Below are 17,756 nucleotides of genomic sequence, written 5' to 3' on the forward strand. Positions count from 1 at the left end.
CTTTGATGAGCCTTCATTACCTTAGAAATATTTTTTATTCTTAAAAACCTTTACATTTGGGTTTTCTAAATGATACTATTTATCCTCATGCTACAAAACATTCAAAGTCTGTCAAGTTCAAACAGAATTCAGGTCTTCAAATCTGGTATTTTAAATCTGTGGTAGTAACAAATAAGTACATATGGATCCTAGATTCAAGATGCACTGTTGTAGCAAATTACCCTCCTTTATGAATTTGGGTCACATCTTCCTGCCAAAAGTAAAAAAAAAAAAAAAAAAAAAAAAAAAAAGCAAAATGCCTGAAGAATTAGGTTGCAAAAATCAGCAGAGTGGAATTTTAGTTGCAGTCTTTGAGAATCAAGCTCATAATGTCTACTGGAGCAGATAGGCAAGTTAAAATCATGTGTAATCCTCTGTGTACAGTGGTGTTTATATCCTTTTACCTAGGAAAAAGAGTGGAGGAGTGAAATAAATTCTCCTCATACTCCTCATCTCAAACCAAGGAAAGACACATAGTTTGGTGCCCAGGGCTGTGACAGAAAGGTTCCCATGTCCGCATGTGTGTGCACAGATGCACATTTATACATGTGCAATTCAATATATCCTACAATTTGTTAGATGCAGTAGGGTAGCAGGATACCGGCCACTGTCAGATGATGTTCCCGTGACTTTCAGTCACAAATTTACATGAGGAAGATAGGTCAAGGTAATGGAGAAATTGCCAGTGATCCTAGTTAGGTGGCCCCATGTGCCCAGTAGTGATGAACACCAGGTAGACCAGGCCACCTTGGAAAGGCTGGTGAAAGAACAACCAATTCACAAGGGAGCCTCTTTAGCCTGAAATAGTGAGGGTTATATTCCATATGAACAAAAAAAAGCATGTTAATGTAATGCATAGATACACTTCAGCCTTTTCCTAGCTCCCTTTTACTTGTCTCTCATTTCATTACTTATATGCTTTAGTGGGTACCTTCTTGTGCTTCTGTTGTAAGAAAGGTTGAATTGGTGCATCTAGTACCCGTGGCTTCCTTTCCTACACCTCTATTAGTTGTTTTGGGGAGCTCTACAGTTTGGGGTATTTTCAGCTTCTCAAACGGAAAGCTCTCTGTACCACTCTTTAATTTGTAGATATCTAAATAACAATAGATGTTCCTAATCTTTAATATTCCATTATATCCCCGTGAAATGTGCTATTCTTCACTAAAGATATCACAAAAAAAAAAGAAAAAAAAAGTTCTGTGGGAAAACTTGATAAAGGACATAGAACTGATAACATGTTGGTTGCTACATTAGCTTCCTTTCAAAGTAAGGCAACGAGTTGCCTTGACACCCTTTTGCCCCTGTGAAATCTGAAATTGCGTAGGACCTGATGCAGCACTGGAAATGTGGAGCTGCTGCTTGCAGGTGTGTAGGGCGTTAAGTGATTGGAGGGGAGAATCCTTAGCAAAGGTGGCCACTAATTTTAGGCAGGTGTCGTAGAGCACAGCTGACCCTCATGCCTCTGGTTTTGCACTTCACCTGTTAGTGATAGAGCAGAGTCCTGAGGAACAAGATCAAAGAAACAAGGTTGCAATAGTTTAAGATTTAACTGCTGACCTTTTAGCTGTTATTACCGGGCCAACAGCCTACCTGTCCTCTCCATGCATCTAATATTTATTTATGTATTGGAGGAGTTATGCTGCTCTACACTTTCTCATTTTCCAAACAGAGGAGTAAAATAGTGGCATTTCACCAGCCGTACGTATGTTTTAAAGGGCAGACTTCTGCAACAATGTCGTGTTGCATTACGTTCAATATGTGCAGCTGCTGCATTGCAGGGAGCTGATAGGGCTTTGTGGTCACTTCATTTACGGCTTGAATTTCTAAATGGATTGTGTTAAGCAGTCTTCCCTCCCGCCCCCAGATAAGAAATGCTGTAATAAGCACGTGCTTAAAATGATAGGATGGTTTGAGCAGTAAAGAATAAATCATTGTTAATGTCTCCAAATGGCACTGAGTAATGCTGCAAATTAGACATCCCTGAATGCCAATCGCTTTGTCCAGAATTAGGATTTTTCTCATCATCCTAATGAAAAAATCCTCTCTCTTACCCGGGGCCAGTGCGCACTGATGCTCTCCAGCTGGGAGAAAGCCTGGCATGAAAACCCCTTCATGTGCCCCAGAGGGCAACAGAAACAACCCCAAAATCTTGGATGAGGTGGGCAGTGCGAGCCCTGCTCTGCAAGGCCCAACCAGCCCTGCCGGGCGGGCGCCCCCAGGGCCGCGCAGGGGCCCAGGCCGGGGCCTTCTAGGGAAACCAGACCCGCACAACGCAGAGCTGCTCTGTGCACAAGCAATGCAGATTCTGCCTGCGCTCATGACCATTTAAAAGTATCTGTATTAGCAAACATGCCTTGTAATAACAGAAAAAAAAATATAGATAGATAGATAGATAGATAGCAGTTATAATGGATCTCCCCACAGAGTGGATTTTTGCCAAAATTATTTGAAATAGGTAAAAAAGGATTTTACTTCTTTTGACAAAGCAAAATGTTTAGATTTATCTGAGTTAGAATTAAAATACATATATATATAATCCTTCTCCCAAACAAATATAACCCAAATCTGCATTTGTGTTCCTGTTTGGTCTAGTATGCAAAGTCAAATGTACATAATGAGGTGGTGCATAATGATAACCTGTTGTGCATAATAATACCAATTAAAAGGAAGGCTTGCAGGAAAGGGAGTATTTCATACTAATGTTTGTAATTGAATAGATTTAAGATCTGGAGCTGTTCCGTTGTTCTCTTCCTTAGAGGTTTAATTCTATAACCCAACTAATAAAAAGTTTAGTACTAAGGAGACACATAGGGGAAAAAAGCACTAGACCACCCAGTTCCAGAATATTAAATTTAACGGGAAATATTGTATTCATAATTGGATCTAGTGAGTTTGAACCCTGAAAAGATTAATTTAAAAATTAGGTTTATTGAATCAATGAGTAAGAAAACAAATTTATTTTGAAGCAATGGCCGAGCCTAGAATGAGAATGAGCTCATGCAGGTTACCTGTGCTGCTCACACTTACATTAAAGACTAGCTTGCTTGACTAGACTAGACACTGGGGAAGAGGCAGCTGCGAGGCTGCCAGACAGCACCTTGCACTGGACCTTGCTCTCTGCTCTGCCCCGCAGTCAGGGAAAAGGCTGCTATATATTTTTGTTTCCAGCATAATCAAATTTCATTTCTACAAATAAACAAAGCGGTATAAATCCAAAAGTACAAGTAAACTGCCGTTCAGCAAAAAGCAAAAGTAAATGGAACTCTTTTTCCCTTTTCCCCCTTGTGTGGGGCGCTGCTGCGCAGAGGGGACCCTCCATGCTGCCAAGGTTCCTCTCTCTGAGACAGGATCCAGCTTCCCTGTCCCTGCTGCTGCAAGGAGAGGGGCATGGCAAGGTGCATTTCCTTCCCAGCCCCAAGGAGGACGTTTTATCCATCCTTTGTCTCCTCTGCAAGGCACGAACAGATTTGGAGAGTCTAACAGGCCTGTAAGAAGTGATATGCAGCTACTTGGTGTGATAAGCAATTATTTAGTGATTTATTTAGTAATGCATTACATTGCTTTAGATAATTCCTTCCATTTTCAAATTGTATTTAAAAACAACGAATTGCACAGAGTAGCAGCATAAAACCTTACTGCTCCTGCCTGAGTCGTTTCTCAGTTAATTAATGTATTATCACTACATGATTAATAAGGATATGTATACACAAGCACATGGTAAAAACGGGGGGTAAACATAAGCTATCATTCCCCAAAATTATTACCGAGGATTGTCAGAGAAAGTTCTTTTGATTTCAAGCTTAATTATGCTGCCTAACAGGGCATGAGAAATATTTAACAATCTCCCTGTTAAGCCAATGAATAATGGCAAATAAAAAGTTAGCTTCTTTTTTTATTTTCTTAGACACATGCAAAATTTAATTTGTAAAATGAGCACCATTCATGAAAATTTGGGAAACTGCTTAAAGTGACTTGATGCATATAATGCTTCTGACAGAAGAAGAAATCTTAGATGTTACATCTTCCTTCATATTCTTTTTCTGTGAAAAGTTCTGAAACACATGAGACTCTGAACGGCAAACTAATATTTATGCTTGAGATTTAACCGACAGTAAGTTGGAGTTCAGAAGGGTCAGTGTAGGGCAGGTGGCCTACCTGGTTTGCATGAAATTGCCTCTATTTGGCCTTACAGAGATGTAAAGAGGTGTGATTTAAGAACCAGTTCCCAAACTTTCTTCTTTCGACGCGGCTGTGCACAGGACATGGGCATACGTATTTCTGTGTGCGTGTGTCCGTAAGCACGTGGGTGCATGTTTGCAGCACGAGCCAGTTAGCCAAGATTCTTGCTGGTGCTCACAGGACGGCTGGACAAACATCCCCTAGCTGTGACTGCTCTGCTGGGATATAACCGAGTGTTGATGAATGCACCACAGACATGACGCCGGGGCAGTGGAGGAGGTAGCTTAACTGTGGGCACAGTGGCCAACTGCTTTGAGGAGCTGTGTGGAAAAGGAGGGGGAAGGAAAATATCCTCCATCAGAGGGTGTTTTAGAGGATGTGGAGGGTGGAAGGCCCCAGTGACCAAGAATCTGTAATGGACTCTTAGACATAAAGCAAATCCTGAGTTGTGAAAGAGGTGGGTGGCATTAGCTAGAAGGGAGAAGAGTTTGTGTCATTGTCTAGCTGTCATCGCCCGGCCTTTCTACTTATGGGTACTAAAACCAGAAGTCTCTAAATTCCTTCCCTAAACCAGCGTACAAGAGACAAATGAAATTCCAGAACGAACCCAGTGAGAGTCAGCATATCTGCCTGCCCACCCACACCAAAGCAAGACATATTAGCACTGCTAACGATGAAATGCGTCAGCACCTGACTGATGCCACCCATGACTTAATGAAGGGACCTGGCAAACCAGCCCGCTCATCAGTTTGCAAACGCAGTGGACATTTTCCTGTCCATCTGCTGCCATTTAATGCTATAAATTTGAATCAAATTCTCATTGTCTGAATTACTAGCAGGTATCCAATCCAATTAAAAGGCGTGTTCACTTTTAATGTAAACCACCATGTCACATTACATCGGTCGTGTTGCATTCTGGCTGCTTTGGTTGTATCAAGATGAATGTGCTAATTACCGCTGCAGAATCTGCTGTCTCTTGGGCAGCAGGAATTTGATTCAAATGAACAGACCAGTTTCTGGGAGGTGCCTGACATCAGTTCTGAACAGCTCCAGTGTTTGCCTCTCACCTCCCTGCCAGAAGTAGGTTTCGTTTCCATACGGACCCTACAACAAAATACCCCTAATCGCATTAGGACTTGACTGGAAATGCTTTTAAGGTTTTCGTGTGCTGGATTTATGCAGCGTAGACCTCTGAGCTGGATTTAAACAGGGAGATGATACGACACCTTGATATTGGCAAAGTAGAAGTTGCTGTCTAATGGATACACTCTCAGAGTGGCTGAGGAAGAGTGATGTCTGGGGCTGTTTTTCTAGAGATTACTTGGGTACATTACTGAAGTCTTTTAAATGACTCAGAATGAATTTTTGGACTGGAAAGATAGACACTAGGGGAAAAGCAGACATTTTGCTCCGTTAAAAGGTTTGGCAACTTAGAACTCATGATCTATGTCCAGTATGTATCTAAAGCAGCAAGGGATTTTTGATTAAAGAGTCTAGATGCGTAACAACAACGTGTCCAGAAAAGGGGCCGATATAATACACAGGAGTGCTTGCTTTGCCATGAACTCCTTTGGCATTCATGTATGGGAGCTAGACAGCAAAATATCTCTCTCTTCGACATTCCAGTGTCTCAGTTTATGTTATATTCTGATTAGCACATGTTGCCTTGGCCTCATATGAAATGCTGCACGTACCAGCTTTGTTTCCATCTCATCAGTACAGGCTCAGCATGGAAAACTGTGTTTATTCTGATGAAAACTTCGGCTAGATCTGCAATGTGAAATTCATTTCCACAGATTATATTTGGTGCTGCTTTCCCTTTTCTCACGAGCACATCAATCATTAATACTCATAAGAGCTGAGTAAATAATGAAATGCATATTAAATAATATGTTTGTTTAAAAATATCATGGCATTTGAATAAATTATTGGCTTGATGCATTTGTTAACTTATCAGTCAGCTCATTAACTTAGAGAAATATTGGAAAAGTAGTTTGAGTAGTTTTTTTCACCGTACTTATATATATATTAATTTAAAAAACAAAATTCATCAAATAAGATTTTAAAAATATGCTTGGGTTAGTAATAATGTTGTGAATGAGACCCTATGTACACACTCCAGATGTATGCAATACTGCAATTGAATGCATAGTTTAACTAGCAGTTTTCTGCCTAAACAGAGGACCATAATGGGCAGCAATAGAAAATCTGAGAGGTTCAGTTGAGATGGAAGCAAATTCTCATTCTGAATTTTCACACAGGCACAAGTAGCTATCACAATTTTCTCAAACATTAGATAAGAGCTAAGTAATTTGTGCAGTAGAGCTGTTAATTCCGTGGAATTGTGGCAAATTATTGTCAGCTGATGATCTATATTTAAATAAGTTATTACACAAAAATTAAGTTTGCAGAGTTTCTTCTGAAATGGTGAATTCTCTCTCCATCACACACAAATCTGGGGACAAATTCAGTGATGAAACTGTGCCAGGCCAAAGGAATAAACTGTATCATAGATCTTTTGGCCCTTTCTAGGAAGAAAAGTTGCATCCCTTCAGCTTTGCTTGCTGAAATTTTTACTGGTTTACAGCGGTACTGAAGAAGCCTTTACACACATTAACTTTGCATCTGACCTTGTGAGTCTAAATGAGCCCAGGAGAGGCCAAATGGACCGAGCTTGCATGCTGCCGGATGAACAGGAAAGCCTATTACCAGGAATTGCCAGTTAAAGCCAGCTCCTTGCTATTTATCACCAGTGCTTGAAGTGTGAGTGTTAAACCTGCTGAGAGAAGAAGGTAATTTTTGTAGGGCCAAAGCCTGAAAAAGTCAAATATCTTTGCTGTAGCAAATAATTTCTGCCATAGTGAAAGACAGTTTGCTGGCCAGCTAAGTTCAGTTACAGGCTCTCTCTGTCACAAACCCAAGTGTTTATAACTCATACATTTGAATTTAAATTGGGCTGAAAGTAAACATATGTTGTAAGTAAGTTGTCAGCCTGGATGCAATTTTATATCTAAAGTAAATGTGCTCATCTGTTTAATAATTATGAGAGGCAGTCATGAAGTATCTGATGCTTTGGGGGGTGGGAGGGTTTTGAGTGTGTCTGTGGCCTCAGATGCTTTTGGTTTTCTTAATCTCCTGCCTGAGAAGCAGGAGGGCCGAAGCGGGCGGCTCGTGTGCTGCCCGGGCGCCGGGGCCCCGTTTCTGCCCGTCTGCTCTCAGAGCTGACCCGGGGGCCCTCTCAATCTTCTCCAGGCTAAACTGGCCCAGCTCGCTTAGTCTTTCCTCACAAGACAGATGCTCCAGGTCTGCTGGGCAGTGCACGAGGGCAGCAAGTATGTAGCTTCCTCCACTGCGCAGGCCAAATGCAGTAATTTTCCCCGTGTCACACAGACACATGGAGCCGTGCAGTGTCCCACACACCCCTGGGCCTTCCTACCCCGGAAATGAGACTGGCAAATCAAATGGGAAGCCCACTGAGTTGATCAAACAACAACCCAGTTGCAATTAATGTTGTTATTTTTTATATTCTCCCAGGCTTACACAATTGTGGTGCATCGTAGTATTAAATAAGGTGGATGAGAGTAAGTGGAATTACACACGTTCCTAAAATATTAATCTAGAAGTTCAAAAAGAAAGCTGACATTTAGGTATTATGAGAGAGAGGGCTGAATAATTTCATGGTGTGGTAATAACGATCAATTTCAACAGATCATTCTTAGATGATTGAATCTTATGACTCCATTTGGAGAAGTAATTTCTCAGTATCATGAAATATTGCTTTTTGGGCTTGATAAGGCAACTGCTTACGGATTTTTTTTGCAGTGTGCAGGCATGAAAAGAACAAGTGAATATACTACTAACTTTTAATGTTGTAAGATGGTAACTTCATCCTAAAGAAAGAAAGGAAGAGGAATTCTCAGAGATGATTCTACAATAACAAGGAAAAGGGTTAACCAAGAGAAAGTTTAAAAAAAGAAGAAAAAAAAAGCATCATTGAATCACTCTGGAGGCTATTTAAGAACACCATATTAGATGCACAGATGGTACATATACCTCTGAGCAAGGAAAAAGTAGAAAGGGGAGAGTAAATCTGGCATAGTTAAGTGAAGAAGTGCATAAGCTTAAAGGGGCACTGTCAGCTTAAAAATCACACTTTTATTGGAAAAATTTGTTACCTACTACTGTTACAAACAACACCTATGATTACTGTAACTGAAAGATTAGTGAAAAAATGCTCTTCTGCTTTTTCATGTGCTTGCTTTGGGCCTGATCCAGAATCCATCGGCGTCAGCGGGCGACTTCCCATTGATTTGAAGCATCTTTGGATCAGGCCCTTTGCATATTTGACTGTACATTTTGTACAGGCAATTTCATTATTTTGCATGTGGTCTCTTTTCTTATTGTTTCTGTGGTTTTTTACACAGCAAGAGAGGAAAAAACAATTTTTTCCAAACTGGAAATGTGGTTGTTAAACTATGGAATTGCCAGTGGGGTCCCAGGCACACTTGTACCAAAACCACCGTCTGACTTGTTTTAAGGTGAAACTCAACCTTCCCAAAATTTGAAAATCTGTTCAAACATAAAAAGATTAATGATATAAAGCACACTCTAAAAATAAAAGGACAAGGAAAATAAGTGAAGGTGCATATGTATGGGGAGCTGTAGAGGTATAGAAAGTATATCTTAGTAGGGAGAAAAAAAAATAGGGAAACACCTATAGGACTGCAGCTTCTCTAGGCCACCCAGCAGACTCTAGCTCTTCCTGAAATAGTGAAAGAGCAAAAAAGCTAAATTAATTTTCCATGTCCATCTTTACTATAGAGGATGATGAGGAAATTCCTGTTCCAAGGACACTTTACACAGGAAATTAGAGTGTGGCCTTATAACAGAAATTGAATTCTCTTAGGAGGAAGTTATGGAGCAACTTCAGAAACTCAAGTGCAGTAAATCACCAGGACCAGATGGTTCTCATCCGAGTGTTCCTAAGGAAATAAACGTGTGAAGCAGCAGAGATATTGACAAGGATCTGCAATATATCATTAAAACCAGCAACTGTTCCTGAAAATTTGGAAGTCATTTGTATGGTGTTAAAAAAAAAAGGGAGTAAGAGATGAGAAAGTTGTTTTCTTGAGTACAGGAAGCAAAGCTGAGAGATCCTGAGTAATTTTTATTTTATTTGCTAAATGGCAGCAAAAGTGACTTTCAGTTAGGCATGACCCGAACAGTTGTGGAATTTTAAAGAGCAAATAAAATATAATTTTTGTCTGTAACATGTTTTAAACAAAGAACACGGCTCATTTGGACTCAGGATATGGTTTGAGGTCTGGTTTGACGCCCTCCACAGAAGGGATGAGTGCATTTCTACACACCTGCTTATGTATTTCCACTTCTTCACATTGGGCGCCTAAGAATAGATATTTAAATCCAAAAGAAAAACATTATTTAAATAAGAAGCTCTTTGCATTCCAAAGGACCTAAATCTGGTTCCAATACAAAAAATGTACTTTTTACTGCCGAGGGATAGTTTTTTATATACATGATATATACATGATAATACGGAGCTTTTGCCAGACACACACAGATATGCTGTGCACACGCTACCAAATTAGGTGAGGAGGGAAATTAGAAGTTCTAATGGATTTGGAATTTAGTAAAGCACTTGATATAATATCTCATGAAATCTTACCCTTATATTAATTCAAATTACTTTGGATACAAACACTGTCAAGTGGCCTGAACACTGGCCCAAGGAATAAAGCAAAGGGTGGTGATAAAGAGCAGCGTATCAGGTTATGGGTAGAGTAGCACCAGAGGGACCTGCGCTGGGTTGGTCTTGTGTCATGTTTCATTAATGATCTCCAGGAAAGAACAGACAGCGGGTTCACAAACTCTGCAGATGAGACAAAACTAGGAGGAGTTGCAAATACCAGGCAGGACAGAAAATAATTCTCTTGAGGAATTATAAATAATGGAGAAAAGCAACTAAATTACTTTTACTTTGAAAAGAGCAAGCTAATACATCTAGGGAAAAATGTGAAACGAATTATCTTAGTAGAATGAGTAGAGTCGGGTAATATGCTGAGGCTGAGGATAGTCAGGGATAATAAATTGGACACTGAAGATGTAATGACAATTAAATGGCAATAAGTAGGGTCTGGAGTAGGGGTGCTGAGAAGAATGCAAGTATATGGTTACTGAAACAAAGATAGAGCAAGGAAGATCAAGATTTGGGGGTAGCTGGATAGGCAGGGCTGAAATATCAGCAGTGTCAAAGATGGTGTAGGAAATGTGAAGGTGTTAAGCCTGCACAGAAGGATGAAAAGGTTGGAAAAAGGTCATCTTTTACAATTCCCACTTGGAACTGTGGCCTGAAATCAGCCGCTTCACTTGGGACAGATCAAGTTGGAATGAACAAACACTGGTAAATATAGAAGCTGGCAGAGAAAATGGATACATGGTCTTCTCTGTATTTTCCATCTTTGACTTCTGTAAAAATGGATGGATAGCCTAGCCCGAGCTGGTAGGCAGTGCTACCACCCCTTTGCAGACCTACCTATGGCAGCAGTAGTTGAAGGCCTGAACCATAAGCCCTGAAACAGTCAATCAGGAGTGTTCTTGAATAGGAGCTGAACTGCGCCATAGTTAAGTGGTAGAACTGCGTAAATTTTAGAAACCTGCTGACTATTAGCCAAATGCATGGCAGCAGGAACCCTACCTTGTTGATTGGAGATCTTGCCGGCCCGGGTCAGCCCCAGGTGTAGTAGCCTGCAAGTGAGTAGATGACAAGGTATTTTTGACTCCTTCCTGCAGGTGTTGCCCGTTGCCAGATGCAGCCTGCCGCATTACATGGACAAATGATCTGATGAGCGTGGTGAGAACCATCTCCCCAGCCAGCACAGCTCTCTGGGGACAGAGCAGGCATGAGGGACCCCAGGACTTAACTCAGATCTGACCTGGCATCTCCCATCGGGTCGGCCAAATCCATCACTGCTGTAAGCAGGCGTAGCTATATTAAAACCAATGGAGCTACCTACATCAGCTGAGATTTTGGCCAGAATAGGAGTTATAATAGCTCCATTTGTTTTCTGCTGCTTCTGGAGAAGCAATAGTGTCAAAGGAAGTGTTTTAATAATGATGAAAATGAAAATATTTGCAATCATCCTTAGATCTCTCACCAAAATTCTGCAAATTGATAATGCAGTTAGCTGCGTCACTAAACTGCTCCTTTGAAATATTTTCTAAATTTTGGTATTTCCTAATCCTTAAAATATATACCCTTGGAGTGAATACAGAATGGCAAACTTCACAATAAAAAAAAGCAATATGTGATATTACAATCTCGCGTACTAAGGGGTATTTTAAAAGAAGTGTTGTGCAGAACTGATTTCAGTTTGCTGGGCCTGAACATTTCAGGAAAAAATGTAATATGTAGGCACCTTTATTATGCTTAGCCTTTCCAAAGGACACAATGAGACGTATTAAAGCATAGACTGTAAGATGTTACATGAGGAGTTTCAGCTATTTGATAACCAGATAACTCAGTGCACAAAACTGCAGTTCACAGAGCCATCAAGTACCCAACACAAATTGGCTTTCTAAAGACAGCTAACTACAAAGATATGCTGAGTGTGTTTATCTGGGGCTTTTTGTTTCCTTCATCTTAAACTTAGGTTTGAATAACTCAACATGAATTGCAGCGCAGAATACTAATAAGATACTGATCACCAGCATCAAAACAAAGGAGGTATTTTGGTCCTGCTGATATCAGAGGCAATATTTCCAATGATGTCAGTAGGATGAGAACTGAATCCCAAGATACAAGCCAGTGGTGAAGTTTTAACAGGAAAAAGGAGAATTATATATTTGTCTCTGTACTTCACCATCCATAACTAGCCTTTAGATCTTTCTAATAAAACTGTATTTAAAGCTGAAATTTAAATATAACTTAATTTATATTAAATAAAGCCCAACTCTGCCACACCGACTCAGGCTGGATAGCTCTCTCTTCTCCAGTAGCCCAAGGCAGCGAGGTATTGCACGTTTTTCCTCCTTCTCCATCCTGTCTTATCCTTTCCCTTGCTTTATTCAATGGAACTTTTCCGGCCTTCGAACTATTAACCTGTCCCTGCCTACATCTTGCTGTATTTCCTAACCCATTTCCGTATCTTCATTGATGAGGCTAGTATGAGGCATTTACTGATCCTTGTTGTGCTCTGTATTTGCAACATGCCTTGTATTGTTTTATGGATGCTTTATTAGTTTTTTTGTTGTTGTTGTTGAAAGGTGCCATTGGGATTTTCAGTTGATTTTTCTCTCTGCCCGTAACAGAGTTTAACTTTACCACCCCATTAAACAGTCATTTCTTATGTGCAGTTGTGATTACTGAAATGTAGGTTGCTGTTATTAATCATCTTTCCATTCTTATTTGTACATTAATCATGTGAGGAGATGCGAGCGTTAAGTTTGCATCCAGAAGGACGACAACTTCTTACTCGTGGTGATACAAAATTCAGTTCATGAAGCAAGGAATGACTTTTACAAGTCATTTTCATGTTTGCCAATTTAGAGTGCTGTTCTGTGCCATTTTGCAGGACTCCATGCTAATTGCGACCAGCGTGGATTTAGGAATTTCATGAATAATACAAGAGATGTAGGAGCAGTTGGGGAAAAAAAAGCAGTTTTGCATGTTGTTTTTGCCAGGTCTCGGTAATGGCTTTAGCCTATAACGCAGTGGCCGCCGGGCAGGGCCGTGCGGCCTGCAGGGCCTCCCGCCACGCGCGCGAGCTCGGCGCCCGCGCGGCCTTTGTTGCCGCGCGCTCCGCGGCGCGTGGGCTCGCGCGCTACTCCGCGCGCCGGCAAGAGGGACGCAGGCTGACACGCTTCTGCAAACGGGCGTATTCTTCCAGCAAGCCTCCGCAGGAGCGAGCGAAGAGGACGGTGCAGCTGTAAATGTTCTGCTCCGAGATAATCAGAGCCCCAGCAGGAGCACCTTCCAAGCACAGCTGTACAATTCCCTTTGCTCTCTGGAAGGTAGTGCACCCTACGTGCAGTTTCCAAGCTACATTTAACACAATTGCCCATCAGCACTTAGGAAGCAGTTACCACAGAAACCCAGCAGAGACCAATTAGTCACATGATTAAATTAATTAAAATAACCCAGGGTATCTGCCATCTTGCTTCTTTCTGCTACGCATAGCGCATGACCCAGGCAGAGTTGTAATTGGTTAGCACTATTGTGCTTTTTAATCCAAGAATCATCCTCACATTGAACTAGAGCTGCTCTCTGATTTTTCCTTTTCCATCCGTCTGTGTTATTCCTTTTCTGTAGATCTGTGCTATTCCCTTGACACAGATTTCTGTAGATCTGTGTTCTTATTCAAAAACATTCTCCAAACCCCTCAATAAGCCAAGTAGTATCAAATTTACAAAACATCAGATTTAACAACAGTGAGATTTGTTATGTTTGGGGTAAGAGGATTTGGAAACATTTTCAATTGCACAGTTAAGACTTTTGGAGGTCTTTAATGACAGCTCTAACAATACTCGCCAGAGAGAGCTCTGTAATATGTATTAGCACTTGACCTGAGGATTCAAAAGCACTAAGAGAGGACTATATGTTGTGTCTTTATTTCCTGAGTGATACTGCTATCACAGAGGGGCAGGCTGAAGTGAAGCAAGCTGTCTGTGTTGCAATACTGCTTGCTGGGAAAGAGAGGCAATTTGGTGTCCTCGGTCATTTATAAACCTAGCAATGCACAGTCATATATTGTAACTTAGTAAATCCGTCCTTTGTCCCTGCTTCTTCGGCTGTCTTCTTAATGGCATCCCCCAAACATCCATGTCATCAAAGGGTGTTGGTTTTTTTTTTTTTTTTTTTCCTATTATACCAGTGTCACAGTTCTATGTGCACACAAATCACCTCTACCTGAAATCTCATAAAACCTGGAGCATTGCAATTTCCATCTCATCAGAGACATTCTGGTAACTGCTCCGAAGTTACCTTGATCCATGGCACGAAGACAGCAACAACACAAAATTAATCCTATTTCTGGCCACAGAGTAGAGAGCAGCTTGCCTCTCTGAAGCAGATTCCGTACAAACAGACTCGACAAAATAGCATGCATAAATTACATGGCTCTCATACATTAATTCGTGCCTAACAGAGCAAGTGGCAACAACACTACGTCTACAAAGGGTGGGTATAAGACGGAAGAAATGAAGTCTGAGGGTTAATGTATAAATAATCAACTGTTACAGAATTTGCAAATATTGTGGGGGAAAGCTAGCAGGTTTGGTGTGCGCAGTGTTGCTAAAGCACTGTGCATGAGTGCATTTGCTAGGCTTAACTGGCTCTCACTAGCCCGACGGAGAGGATCTGCCTGCTTGGCAATGCTGATGCACAGATGCACCAACATGAGACAGAGTCTCCTCACAAAATTAGGCCTCTGCTCACCCCGTTGAAGGCAATGACAGAAGTGAGTGTCTGCTGAGAGGACTGAACCTCCCTGCAGTAACACATGCCGTGTGCTAGGCGTAATGCACTTGTGTGGTTTCAGAGAAGTTACTCGCCCTGACCACAGCGTCTGCAGTCAGGGCACAAGCACACACAAAAAATACCAAGCAATAAATAAAATAATGCTCTGAATATTTCTCTCCCTTTTTTTTTTTAAATTTGTAAATGATCATGGACTACTGTGTGGAGTAAAATGCCCACTGAAAAAACAGCCTGTCACATAATGTCTGATGCTGTTATTTTTGCTGATATCAGTAGGAATTATGAAAAGAAAATCTTCATAGAATCACTCAATTCAACAATGTCCCAGTCCCTTAGAAACTGGTTGAATTATATTTTTTAAAAAGTGAAGGAAAATAGTGGGGAATCTGGTGTGAGGAACTGAGGTGCGGAGCCACATGCCATTTGTCCAGAATTAAAAAATGTCCCAGAAATTTACTCACACAAAGGATCACGCTTTCTATTTCGTATTTACTTAAAGCGCTTTGTCATCAAACCCGCACACTAAATTCTCAAAGCTTTTCTTCTTTTTTACCTCAGAAGACAAGTGTTTGTTTCAGAACAAAGAATTTAGATGTTTTGACTGCGTTTCCTTGACACGAAACATAAAGCGAAGGTGGCTGAAAGCAAAGGAGAGGATCGTCAGTAAGAGCTGAAGTGACGGCACAGTCTTTGGTGGCTGTTCTGAAGTTTCAAATATAAATAGAAAGAGAAGGAGTTTCCTTTGGTGTACAGGGGACCCTATGTTCTTGATACTTGATACTTTTAGTACAAGTTTCAGCATTTTCCAAGGAACAGACAGAACCTCCCAGATCCACTTGGGTGTTATAAAGACAAGAGGAGAAATGGAAATAGAGACCCCTCTCCCAGTCATCCTTGGAGTGGGTTTTCTTAAGGAAAGGATACTGACTGAAGTGAGTCAGTAGACACTGTCTCTACCATATGTGTGTTTGAGAGAGCTACGCTCACCTTTTCCCAAAATGGAACGTAAAGTGGTCCTGTGTGCACTGTTTTCCTCCCGGGGCATTTTGGGGTGTTGGGGTGGGCACTCCAGGGACATCCAGATTACAGGGAGCAATTGCAGGAAAAACAGAAGTATAGAAGGCTGGGGAGGTCTTGGGCAGTGGGAAGTTTGCAAAGGACTTAAGCAGGATTCCAGGGTTTCTTTATAAAAAGGTGAATCAATTACATTTGTCCTCTTTGGAATCAAAAAAAAAGGGAGAATATAAAGGGAAACTTGATGAAGTGCAAGTGATTTTGAAATAGCTATTGTGAATAAATGTCATAAAAGCATGGTATATTACATGCCAAAATAAATGGAAGCAAATTGAGATAGGAAAAGAATTTTGATGGACTGTTTTCTATATATACAATAGCAGAAGCACCAAATAAAAGGTTCTTCCTTAATGATTTGATGTTTATAGATGTTGTGAATGACTACAACTACATGTCCATGCCTGGGAAAGCTAGGTCCTCTCTACCCCATAAGCAGGCAGGCCTGAGTTACGTGGCAGTAAAGTGGTTAGCGTTTGGCTTACATGATTTTAAACAGTAGGAATGGATAAGGCATGTACTTCTGAATCATTTATGTATTAAATTTTTGTGTGGCAGCAGCCTCGTAGGACAGTCTTCAGTTCCAAGTAAATAAGCTGACGCAGTGTATCCATCGCGTGAGAATGAGCACCAGTCACAGAGAGATGCAGCGACTTCCCGGAGTCACGGGGAAGGTGACGTAGGGGAGAGAGGGATAATTCTTCTCATTGCATTTTTGCAAGAAGTCATTGCTGCTAGTTCAGAAAGAGCTGGAGATCTTACAGCAGTCAAATACTCACGATTCCTAATCTGTCTACTGGTTTGTATTCCTAAAATGGCTCTAACATAAAAAGTAGTTAGGGCAGAAATAACCTCCTGGAGACCATCCAGGCATTTCCCTACACTGCAGCAGGGTTCGTTTAATTTAATCTTGGTCTATCCTCATGGCATCATTAGTCTGAGAGACTGTAAGGAGGTGCTCTTTTCTGAGAAAATCTAAGAGATTTACTTCACTCATTCTTGAAGTCCAAGTAGCAACAATCTTGCTTAACAGAATAAACAGAAATTCATAGCTAACTCTTCTAGTTTGTGCGTAGTATTAATTTTGTAGGCCATGGGGCTTCGTTTTGATTATTCTCATTAGTTTATCTTAGTGTTTCTAATAGGCTAAGAATAAATAATTAAAATAGTGATTTTAGTATTTATTTTGAAACAGCTAAAATAAACAAGTAAAACAGAGACTGTGAAAGATACCTCTGATATTCTTGATTAGGGACACTATTTTAATTAAACATCAGGTGGGAATTATCTAAGTCAAAATGAGAGGGTATTTTCCAGTCTATTGTGGTGAATGAAAAAGAAGATACACTCGATTCCACATAAGACAGACCCAGCTTATTCTGACACTAGGCAACTTGGATTGCATCCATTTTCCAAATCCATATTCTGTGTGGCTTGTAATACTGTTCAGGGTTTGTGTAAGCTGGATGGGACTTATTTCGCTGTGGCTTGTTTCTCCAAAATTCCCGTGTTGAAGGCTCAATGCTTTTAGCTTCTCGGCAGCATTTCCATTACCTTGCTTATCCTGTGCTTTCTCCCACCACCTGTATTTTGCTCGTTCACTGGACTCTTCCTCTTCATCCCCTTTGTATCTGCCCTGGTGGATCCTGGTGCTTTTTATAGGCGATTAACACTTATGCCGAAGACTATAAGAAAACAGAAAGAAAAAAAATCTGTTTCTAAATTCTGTATAACTTTTCCCCCCTCCCCCAGAAACACTGTGTCCTTCTTTAGCATGTATTTATACATAGCTATACATATTCCTTGATTTAAGAAGTTCCTCTGTCTGTCTTATTCCCTCATCGTGATCAGCAGATTCATAATATTGTTGCAAAATAACACGGGTCCTTCAGAGCAGCACGTGCTGCATGTGCCAAGGGGCAAGTGGCGATTAGGAAACGCTTTCCTTTATGGGCATTCAAGGGATTCTCAG

The 17,756-nt window shown here is 40.9% G+C and overlaps 1 protein-coding gene and 1 long non-coding RNA gene across 4 annotated transcripts in view; both read left to right on the top strand.

Moving 5' to 3' along the window:
* LOC148595929 (uncharacterized) overlaps positions 1-17,756 on the top strand; it is a 227,433-nt gene that overhangs the window by 137,766 nt on the left and 71,911 nt on the right. The gene's annotated exons all lie outside the window — the stretch shown is intronic.
* Positions 1-17,756, top strand: part of SOBP (sine oculis binding protein homolog) — a 96,577-nt gene that overhangs the window by 24,254 nt on the left and 54,567 nt on the right. The gene's annotated exons all lie outside the window — the stretch shown is intronic.

This window comes from Tinamus guttatus, unplaced genomic scaffold, assembly GCF_059628265.1.
Source record: "Tinamus guttatus ecotype Peru unplaced genomic scaffold, ASM5962826v1 Tinamus_guttatus_pri_ptg000046l, whole genome shotgun sequence".
In the NCBI taxonomy this organism is placed as follows: Eukaryota; Metazoa; Chordata; class Aves; order Tinamiformes; family Tinamidae; genus Tinamus; species Tinamus guttatus.